The following is an 11,073-nucleotide window of genomic DNA, read 5'->3' on the forward strand; positions in this document are numbered from 1 at the left end:
GTCTATTTCAATGATTTCCAAATCTTTTCTGTTCAAGTCTTTATTCACTTGCAAATTTTCCAGATGTCGACCTCTCTATCGATCTTCAGAATCTGGATTTCTTTCACCTTCTACTTCGGAATCAGAATCATCTGTAGAATCACTCTCTTCATCAGAGTTTTCAGGAGTAGGAATTGGAATAGTATGGCTTGGATGTATCCACCTCTTCAATCCTTTACACTTTACTGCATTCGTTGTTACTAGAATTATTTGTCTAGCTTTCTGCCACCTTGGAACTAGACAATTTCTTCTTCGATGTACTTTAGTTCTAACCCAATCTCCAGGTCTCAGATCATGTGTTTGTACTTTTTCATCTGATTGTACTTCAGTTCCCACCTGATTAGACACAGAAGTAACTACGTCAGACAGTCTTTTGCAATATTCCAAAATAGCACTGTCATTAATGCTCAACAATTTCCCTACTGGTACAAAAGCTTGTCTCATGACTCTGCCCATAAGAATTTCATGAGGACTCAGACCTGTCTTTTTATCAGGTATGCTTCTTAGAGACATTAAAACAAGTGGAAGAGCATCTGTCCACTTCATACCTGTATCAAGACACATTTTTCCAATCCTGTTTTTGATCGTTCCATTAATCTGCTCAACTACTCCAGATGCCTCTGGTCTGTATGCACAGTGTATTTTCTGCTCAATATGCAAAGATTCACAAATCAGTTTCAAAAGTTTATTATCAAAATGTCCCCCTCCATCACTCTCAATAGTAACAGGGAAACCGTATCTTGGGATAATTTCTCGAAGAAGCAATTTTGCCACTGTAATCGAATCACAATGACGTGTTGCAAATGCTTCCACCCATCTTGAAAACAAACACACAATCCCTAAAACATATTTTAAACAATTGTGTAAAGGCATTTCAATGAAATCCATTTGTAATCTGGTAAAAGGGCCACCCTCCCGACCTATGATTCCTGTACCTACAACTGATTTTCTGTTTGGGTTCATTTGTTGGCAAGTTAAACACCTCTGACAAAGAGATTCTGCAATTGTTCTGAACTTGGTATTAAACCATGTCTCTTTAAAAAGTCTGATCATAGAATCTCTTCCAATATGACCAGGGCCATGATACAATCTGGCCATGTCAGCAATCATACAATTAGGTAAAACTACTCTGCCATCTTTGTAAGTCCAAACTCCATCTTCATCTCGTGGTCTACATTCTGCTTTTAACCATGTGTTTTTCTCCTCATCATCAGCTTCATTTTGTAAATCTCTGATTTCCTGCCATGTTTCAACTACTGTTGTTAGCATCAATGAATTCGAATCACTCTCTTTACTCCTTTCCTGATTATATGCACAACCATTTCTTGCACAATACTTTGCAGTCTCATCTGCATAAGCATTGCCTTTGGTGATGTAATCCTCACCTTTTTTGTGAGCTGCGCATTTCACGACAGCAATTTCCCTTGGTAACTGAATGCCATCTATCAATCTTTTAATAAAAACTGCATTTTTTATTGGAGATCCTGCTGAAGTTAAATAGCCTCTCTGAGACCAGAGCTGTCCATAATCATGCACAACTCCGTATCCATACTGGCTGTCAGTTATTATGGTAACTCTCAAATCTTTTGATATTTCACAAGCACAAATTAAAGCAATCAATTCAGCAACCTGTGCTGAACGAATTCCTTCAAGACATGATGCTTCTTCAACATCTGCAACTGTACAGACTGAATATGCTGCCTTTAAAACACCTCCCTCTGATCTTAAACAGTAGCCATCTACAAAGTAGACAAAATCTGATTCAGGCAAAGGTTCGTCTTTAATATCTTGCCTTGGCTTGGTACAGTAGTCCATAACATCCAAGCATTCATGCTCCACATCAATTTCATCAACAATTTCAGAATCAGGCAACAAAGTAGAAGGATTCAAATTCACACATCTTGCAATAGAAACATTATCTGCTCCTAAAATAACTTTCTCATATTTTGTCAATCTGTTACTAGTTAGATGCTGTGTCTTACTCCTTGTCAGGAGTATTTCAACTGAATGGGGAACATAAACTTTTACAGGAAACCCCATAATGATCCCTTCACTTTGCTCCAAACTAACACTAGTTGTTGCAACTGCTTTTAAGCAACCTGGTAAGGCTTTTGCAACAGGATCAAGAACTGCTGAAAAGTATGCAATGGGTTTTCTCAGATTCCCATGTCTTTGAATTAGTACAGACAATGCACATCCTTCTCTTTCACTGCAATATAGTTCAAAATCCTTTTCATAATTTGGCATGCCTAGAGCTGGAGCTTCACATAGGCTTCTTTTTAGATTCTCAAAAGCTTCCAACTCAGATTCATTAAGAACAATCGGATCTTTTACATCTGATTTAGTCAATTTCTGTAGTGGTTTCGCAATTACTGAAAATCCACTTATCCATTGTCGACAGTAACCAACCATCCCTAGAAACATTCTAACTTGTCTTTGAGTTCTTGGAGGTTGCATTGCTTGAATCATTTTAATTCTTTCAATTGTTACCTGTCTTCTTCCTTTTGCAATTCTATGTCCAAGGTATTTCACTTCTTGTTTACAAAACTGCAATTTTGCAGGAGATACTTTATGTCCCTCATCTGCTAGATGATTTAAAAGTACAATTGTGTCTGTCACACAATTTTCTCTCGATTTTGCAGCAATTAATAGATCGTCAATGTATTGCACCAATGTCGACCTGCCAGGTAGATTTAGATCTTCTAAAGATCTCTGCAACAACTCATTAAAAATAGAAGGACTCTCTGTATACCCTTGAGGGATTCTACACCATGCGAGGGTCCTATTTTGGAACCTGAAAGCAAAAATGTCCTGACTCTCTGGATGTAAAGGGACAGTAAAGAATGCATTGCAAAGATCAATGACAGTATACCACTCAGCATCATGTGGAATCTGATATAAAATGACTGCTAGATTTGGAACAACAGGACAACATGGAACGACAATTTGATTAATTTTTCTTAAATCTTGAACAATTCTATATGTTCCATTTGATTTTTTAATTCCCATAATCGGTGAATTACAAGGGCTACTCTCAATTTCTTTTAAAACACCTTGTTTAATGAATTTTTCAATCACTGGAATAACACCTTCTATGGTTTCTGCTTTCATTTTATACTGAGGAATGTTTGGAAATTCTATTCCCTGTTTCAATGCAATTTTGACTGGATCAATATGTTTCATCAGACCCATTTCATTTCCAGTCAAATCCCAAATCTCAGTTTTGACTGTCTCCTTTAGTTCTACAGGTAAGTTTTCCTTTTCAAAAGCAGGAAACAATTTTGTTTCTTCTGTTTCTACTAACATCATTGTTATTCTATACAAACCATCTTCCTCCATTGTTTGTAATTCTACTCCATCAGGAGAACAATATATTCTGCAATTCATCTTACACAATATATCTCTCCCTAATAAATTCACTGGACTGCTATTACAAACCACAAATCTATGTTTGTCTTTAAAATTTCCAATTTCAACTTGCACTGGATCTGTTAAATCAGTTTTAATTTGTTGATTACTTACTCCGACTACTTGGATGGTTTCCCCAGAGAGAGGTAGGTTTTCAATTTCCACTGATCTAACAGTAGAACGGGTAGCACCAGTGTCCACTAGAAAAGTGATGTCTACATCATTAACTTTCCCATTTACAAATGGACCAGACTGGTCAACCTCAAGAGTGGCTCCAATTACACACTCTTCCCCCTCTCTCGGGCACCGTCAGAAGTAATCATCAGAATCACTTCCTTGATTCTCTGTTAACAAAAACTGTCCTGAAGCATTTTGCACAATTTGTCTTTGAGTCCTTATTACCTGATCATCTCCTTCAAATCCCACACCTGGATTATATTTTTGACTTCCCCCAGAATTAGGAAAGGGAGGCTGTGGAATTTGATTCTGCTGTTGAATTAATTGATTTTGTAGCTGTCGCTGAAGACTCAGGTCATTCAGTTTACGCTGCAAACGTAGTTGTTGCTGCAGATCAACATCATTCTGCATCTGTGGGTTTAACAATGTATTTTTAAAATTTCTGGGTGGGTTTTTACACTCACTCTTCCAGTGTCCAATCTCGCCGCAATTAAAACAAGGCAATTTTTGTTTTAAATCATCCATTTTAGCATTATATCTTTTATTATTATTAAATTAAAATTTTCCTTGACCCTGATTCATGTTCTGATTCTGAATAAAATTTCCATTTTTATTTTCAAGACTAGCAATTTGTTGCTCAGCCACTTTCACCTGTGCCCACATTGCTTTTTCCTTTAACTTCTTTTGTTTAACCTCTAACTCATCACTACAGTATTTTGCTTTTCTCAAAATGTCTTCAACTGAAAGCGATTGCCATCCGACAATATTATTTCTAATCATTTCCCCAACTTCAGGTCTAAGACCATAAACAAATCTGTAAATAAAATGGCTCATATCCTTTTCGTCTAATTTTTCATAGCCACTGTATTGTTTGAAGACTAATAGTAACCTTTCATAAAAAGAATGGACTGATTCTTTAGGTTCCTGATTAGTTCGATCTATTTTAACCCAGTCCACTTCCTTTGGAGCAATCTTTTGTTTTAACCAATAAATCACCTTTCCGTAAAAATCCATTACTATTGGAGCTGGAGCACCAGTTTCTTTAATTCTCTCTGGTTCCTCTTTTGGCCAACTTATAGCAATTTTACATTCTGTCCAAAGATCTGACGGAACAACTATGTCAAAAAATCCGTCCAGATCAATCCACAGAACTTTTGAAACTTTAATAAACCTGTCTACTTGTCGATACCATTCAACAGGCTTCTCTCTCAGTCTGGGAAAATCATTAGTGAAAAGCAAAATATCCTGTCTCGACCAAGGAACATGAACATAACCTCCACCAGCAATTTCTCTCATTGGAAATTGTTTTGATAATTTCTCTAATTTTTCATCCTCCTTCTTTCTAGTCCACTTCACTCTCCATTTGCTTAATTCACCAAGCTTTTTGATGTAAACAATTAAGTCTTTTATGTGCATTATTCTTCCAATTGAGTTCAAATTTTCAATGTCCCTTTCTGTAAAATCTAATCTATAATGCTTTCCAAAATTCTTTTGTCTACTTAAACCAATCTCGAGTTCAGCTGCCAGTTCTTCTAACTGATCATATTTATTTTTCGTTTTCCATTGAATACTTTTGCAGATGAACAGTAGTTCATCATCACGACAAAATTTTAGACTGTCAGAACCAATTGTACCAATTATTAATTCTTCTAAATTTGCTTTTAATTTAGCAACATCAAGTTTTGAATTTGACCCTCTTCTTTCAGAAGTCTCAGTATCAGATTCTGCACCCATTGGAGATTTATTAAAAGAACCTTCATTGAAAGTTAAATCAGGCATTTTCGTTTTTTCATGATTAATTTCAGATAAATCTGAATAAAATTTTTCAGCAACCCTTTGAACTTCTGTATTTAAAGGAATCGTTAAGCTTGTCCTGTTATTTTCCTTTTGTTCAAAAATAGGCTGAACAGGACCAATAGTTACTGGAACAGTTACAGCTTCCATACCTTTAGTAATTTGTCTAATTAATTCTTCCTTAGATCATAAATATTCTGAAGTATTTACAACTTCCTCATCTCTAATTTCTCTCATTAAAATTTTAGGGGCTTCCCTTTCTTTTGGAATTAACGAAAAATGTTTACCCCCAATGTAAACATCAGCATTTGTCCCAGTTTCTGATTTTTCTGGAGTTTCAAAAGATTCTGAATTATTAGGGTACAATTTTGGAGATTCATTAATAGGAGGAGCACTTGGTGTAGTTTCAGTAGAAACCATCGGAGTAGACCATGATCGAGGAGGTCTCAAAGGTTCATTTCTTTTATTAGAAGTAAAAATCTCTTCTAAAACTGCATCTTCAGATTCACTTTCTATGACTACATTATTTTTCTTTTCAGATCTTTTTTCACCAGGAGATCCTAAAACCATTTCTCTAATTAAATAGAGACCATCACACATGTCTCTCTGTCTCCACATTCGCATTCTATCTTCATGTGTCTCTCGTCTATAGCTTGGTATTTATGGAGGTCTTTTAATACCACTCGCTTCTCTTTGAAGTTGAAACATTTCATCCTCCCATTCAACTAAAGCTTTGAATTGAGTAGGTCTCGGTTTCGGTATAAGAGCATTCATCTTTTCTCTCAAATTTCTTAAAATTTTTATATTAAATGAACCATCTTCGGGCCAAGTCAAAACACCGTCGTCTTTAGTATAATGTTTCCAGACATCAAACCACAAAACAGTATGATATCCATATTCACCTTCCATATACGCTGCAGGTGTTTTGTATTTATGAAGTAATTTACCACCTCGCGTTTTTATTTTCTTGTCAGGTGAAATAAAAGTTTTAAACCTTTGAATGAATGAATGAATGAAGTGGAATTTATACGTGCGCAACTTAGCCCAATGGGCGTCAAGGCGCCTAACTCAAAATCTAGCTGAAAACACCAGGTGACAGGAGCTTACTGATAGGCCTTAATGAAACACCAGGTTTTAAGAGCTTTCCTAAAGAGATCCAATGAGGGTTGTGATTTGATCTCGAGGGGAAGTGTGTTCCATAATTGGGGTGCCAAGATGGAAAAAGCCTTACTCCCCCATCTAACCTTCCTAGAGCGCGGGACTACCAGTTGGTTAAGCTCTGAAGAGCGTAGACATCTACTCGGAACATACCGAGTAAGCAGGGATCCAAGAGCATCGGAATGGCCAACCATGAGGGCACGGTGAGTGAGGCAAAGGAGCTTAAAAGATACTCTTGAGGTGATAGGGAGCCAATGGAGACTCTTCCTTGCCATGGTCGCAGAGGACAGCCAAGGCAGGGCCAAAACAAATCGCGCCGCCGCATTCTGCACAACCTGTAGGCGCTGCAGAAGGCCCTTGTTTGCCCCGGCATAAAGTGAGTTACAATAGTCGAGCCTTGAACCAACAAGAGCAATCACAACCTGCTTGCGTGCCTGTGGGGAAAGATAGTGAAGGATTCTTTTCAGAGTCCTGATGACACCCCAACAGGTGGCCACAGTCCTGTTAACCTGAAGTTCCATGGAGAGACGAGTGTCGAAGATGACGCCAAGATTCCTGGCAGATTGTGTGGGAGTGGGGCAGATGCCTAAGAATGAAGGCCACCACTCACCTGACCACATGCCCTGGTCTTTGCCAAAGACCAGGACCTCCGTTTTGTCACCGTTCAACTTTAAAGCATTGAAGGCTTTTTCTCAACATGTTTAAAATAATAACTCATTTTTCAAATCAATTCCAATTAGAGGAAATGATCGTAAAATATTTCCTGGATGTTCCGTAACACTAGCCAATCCGTGCGCGAAACACACCAACAAGCTAATCAGAGTTGAGCTACGTCACCACCTTGCTCAACGAATAGAAATTGTTCTTTCTCAAAGAACCAATCAGCTTACAGCACGTCAGAGTTACGAGAACCAATCAGAACACAGCCTGTGACGTATGCTACCCAATCACTGCGCGAACCGTGTGACGTACACAGCTGCTGTGGTTTCTCGTGTCTCACTCTCAGCGCTCACCCCTCCTTTACGAAAACTTTTCACAGCGCCATTTTAAGAACGCTTTTTCAATGAAAAATTAATTCAACAACCACAAGAAAGACTCATCTGTCTGTTTCTCTAATAAGTGATAGAATTTCAATCATACAAGAATTCTATACGTGGAATAGACGACGCTATTCTCACAGAATATACATTTGCCAATAAAGTAATCCTTTTACTCTACCCTTCAAACAAGTAATAATGAACTCGTTTCCCTCAGAATGCACATCCAAGTGACAATTCAAAGTTTAACTTGAACACTCTTACAAAACAATTACGCACTTTCAAACGGAAAATATCCCTAATCAAACACACATGAAATCCGTACAGGACTCTCACCTGTTTATAGATATCATGCACCGTTAGTAAAATAAATGACGTTATCCCTACAGGACTCTCACCTGTTTATAGATATTAAGTATGTTATCCCTACAGGACTTTCACCTGTTTATAGATAATCATACACCGGCGTTATCTTACCCTTCACTCAAGCTTGAATATATACAATTACTCTTATCACAGTGAGTTTTAGAGCGGGCTCATTGTCCCTATACTCATGCTGATCAAATTTCTTAGATATTCCTCACTATACAACACTCACTCCTAACCCTAACTTGTGTTGCACGGCGACAACACTTGTGATACACGGCGATACCACTACTCTGAAACAGATCAAATGTGCTGTGTGACTACCTTCTCATCACACTAATTTGTACCGGTACAACAAGGAATTTTCACGCTGCTGGAAAAAACCTTACATATAGCACGAAAACGGACTCAACATATGTTAGACATCGATCCTATGTAACTACCGTATATGTTGGTTACCATAGCAACCATCCTCTGCTACCAAGGTAATTGATCCAGCGGCCTATAGAAATTATGTCATAAATTACGCAACCCAACTCTACAACTTATACTAATAATCACTAATTAAACACAAAGGCCCATTAATCAAACATGACATATTATGACCAGCTGAACCAAGTGGCCTAATTAACCTATTCACAAATTATATACATTTATATACAACCACGGTAAATGAATATCATCATTTCAGTTAAACTTAACTATTTATTAAGCCACTTATGGCGATAGAATCTAGCTAATGGTAACCTGAACCCATGAAATGTCAAGACCAGCTTGTTTTCAAAAGTAAGATTTTATTAGCTATTTATTACAATTTCCTAAATGTAATTTTTATTAAAGCATTTTTATTAGAATTATTGTAAGTAAAAACATTATAAGTTTCAATTTATTATTGCAAAAGTAATTTTCTTGTTTAGCATTTTTCCGAACCTAAGTCCCTAACTAAGCTAAATAATTGGAAATAAAATAAAGTCTTTGAAGGCTCTTACATGCTCCAAGTGAAGTTCGTCAGCACGACATCCTCATCCAAAGGTCAGCAAAAGCAGCAGCAAGCAAGCATAACCCTTCCACGGGGAATGGGTTTTTATACCTTACTACGCTAACTAATCTTAGTAAAAGTAATTCTTTTCTGCAAAAGTCGGAGTCCCATTGGTTCACAAGTGACAAGTGACATGTCACCTCATTTTCAAAACATCAGTTCCGTCACTTTCTTAGAGTCCATTGTCTCTAGCATTCGAGCTCCGAGGCTTCCTCAGATTGCAACATTTTCTTGCATAAAATTTGTCATCATGTCATTCGTTTCCTCGGATGCAAAGTTATCAAAAGTTCCTCCTGCCGGTTCCTGGCCTTGGCCTTGTCCGAGTAGGAGACAGCTAGAAACACACCACGCTTTCCAAATGTTGCCACCGAAAGGAAATCTTTCTTTGAAAGGACTCTCTCTTGCTCCGTGTAGAAATTATTTGCAAACTCGAGTAAACTAGGCCCAAAGCTGTCAATTTAACGTCCACCAATATATAAACAAACACAAAAGAATAATTAATGTAAGAAATATTATTTGTTCTGTTGCCACCCAGCAATTACTAATGATTAACCCATTAATCTAAATTACCTAGCCAAAGCAAACAAATAAAGCAGCATTATATCTACCAGTCTTCTTAAAATCCATCGAAATTCTTAATGCACCTATAGAAAATAGAGTGACACCACATAGACAAGGGAAGCAAAACAAGCACATGCTACTTTTAAAAACAGCCGCAATTAGTTATAACATGACAAAAGGACAAATTAATTTATAAATTTGCACGAACAAAAAGATGCAACAATAATGCACGTTTATGAGCACACATGTTAATTTCCCGCGTGTAATTTAATTTTAATCTAGGTTGATTTAATACAAACACAGCACCAAACATTAATAGAGTTATTTTCATTATGGAAGTGTGACTTCACGAGTTGAAAAAAAATTATTTCCAAATCTCGCTCCATCACTTTGCAGCAGGCATATTACCCCACTGTGGCTACCGTACCAAGAGTCAAAACTTCCACTAGACAAACCTCCGATCTCTTTCAATAAAGAACCTTAATCACTAAAGTTATCTTCACATTTTTATTGTTGCCTGGAAATTGCTGGACACCAGGAATGCAGCAGCAGGTATTTTTCAAACCATAATGCACCTGCAAACACGACGCCCCCACCCTAAGTCTGTGACCTTTGTTGGCTTGGTGCATGAAGATGCAAGATTCATATACATGTTTTTTAAACATTTGGTCTGATTACTATATGACTGTAAATAACATTAAAACGATACCAAAGGGGATGATGGACGGAGCGTTGGAGCAAATCAAACACTCACCCCCGTCAACTGATCTGGGTTTAATCCATCATCATTCTTTAGCTCACTCCACCACCCCAGTTCAGACATGGCCATATGCAAATCAGTCTGACCCTGTGCCTCATGGGAACAGTCCAACCCGAACTGCCAAGCCATGTCTTCCCTGGACCAGAAACAAGCATCTTGGGACCGGTTTCTGGCTAATCAGCCGTCATCAGCCATGCTAGCTTGAATCTAGTGGCAAAGTGAGCAAGGGACCCACGTCTGGGCATACCCTGCCAACTTGGGGCGAACAAAGCGATACCAAAGAGGATGATAAAACCAGCTGGTAAAGGTAGTAGCATAATTTTACAGATCAAAACTAACTGTGATCAGTAGATTCTGCGACAACTTAGTAATGACACACAATACAGAAAACTACAACCTAGCCACAAGGCATCTTTAAAAAAAATATGAGCTCACTATGACAAGCCCAGACTCCTGTGGGACTAATGGGTTCTCTACAGTATTGTGATTAAATTAAGCAAGGCACTTGAGATGGGCATGTCACCTGAGGTCCTGGGTCCTATTGCTGATGAGGAATTATATGAGGAGATAAATAGAAATCCCTTCTGGTTATAAAAGCCAACATTTTGAAACCTCTACCCCAGTGTAACATCGCAGACACATTTTTTGCCTGGATCAAGCAGAAGTAATGGGATTAATATGAAGACAAACATGGAAGGAAAAAAGCTGTCTCCCACCCCCAGAGATAAAATCCC

This window comes from Lissotriton helveticus, chromosome 1_1, assembly GCF_964261635.1.
Source record: "Lissotriton helveticus chromosome 1_1, aLisHel1.1, whole genome shotgun sequence".
Classification (NCBI taxonomy): Eukaryota; Metazoa; Chordata; class Amphibia; order Caudata; family Salamandridae; genus Lissotriton; species Lissotriton helveticus.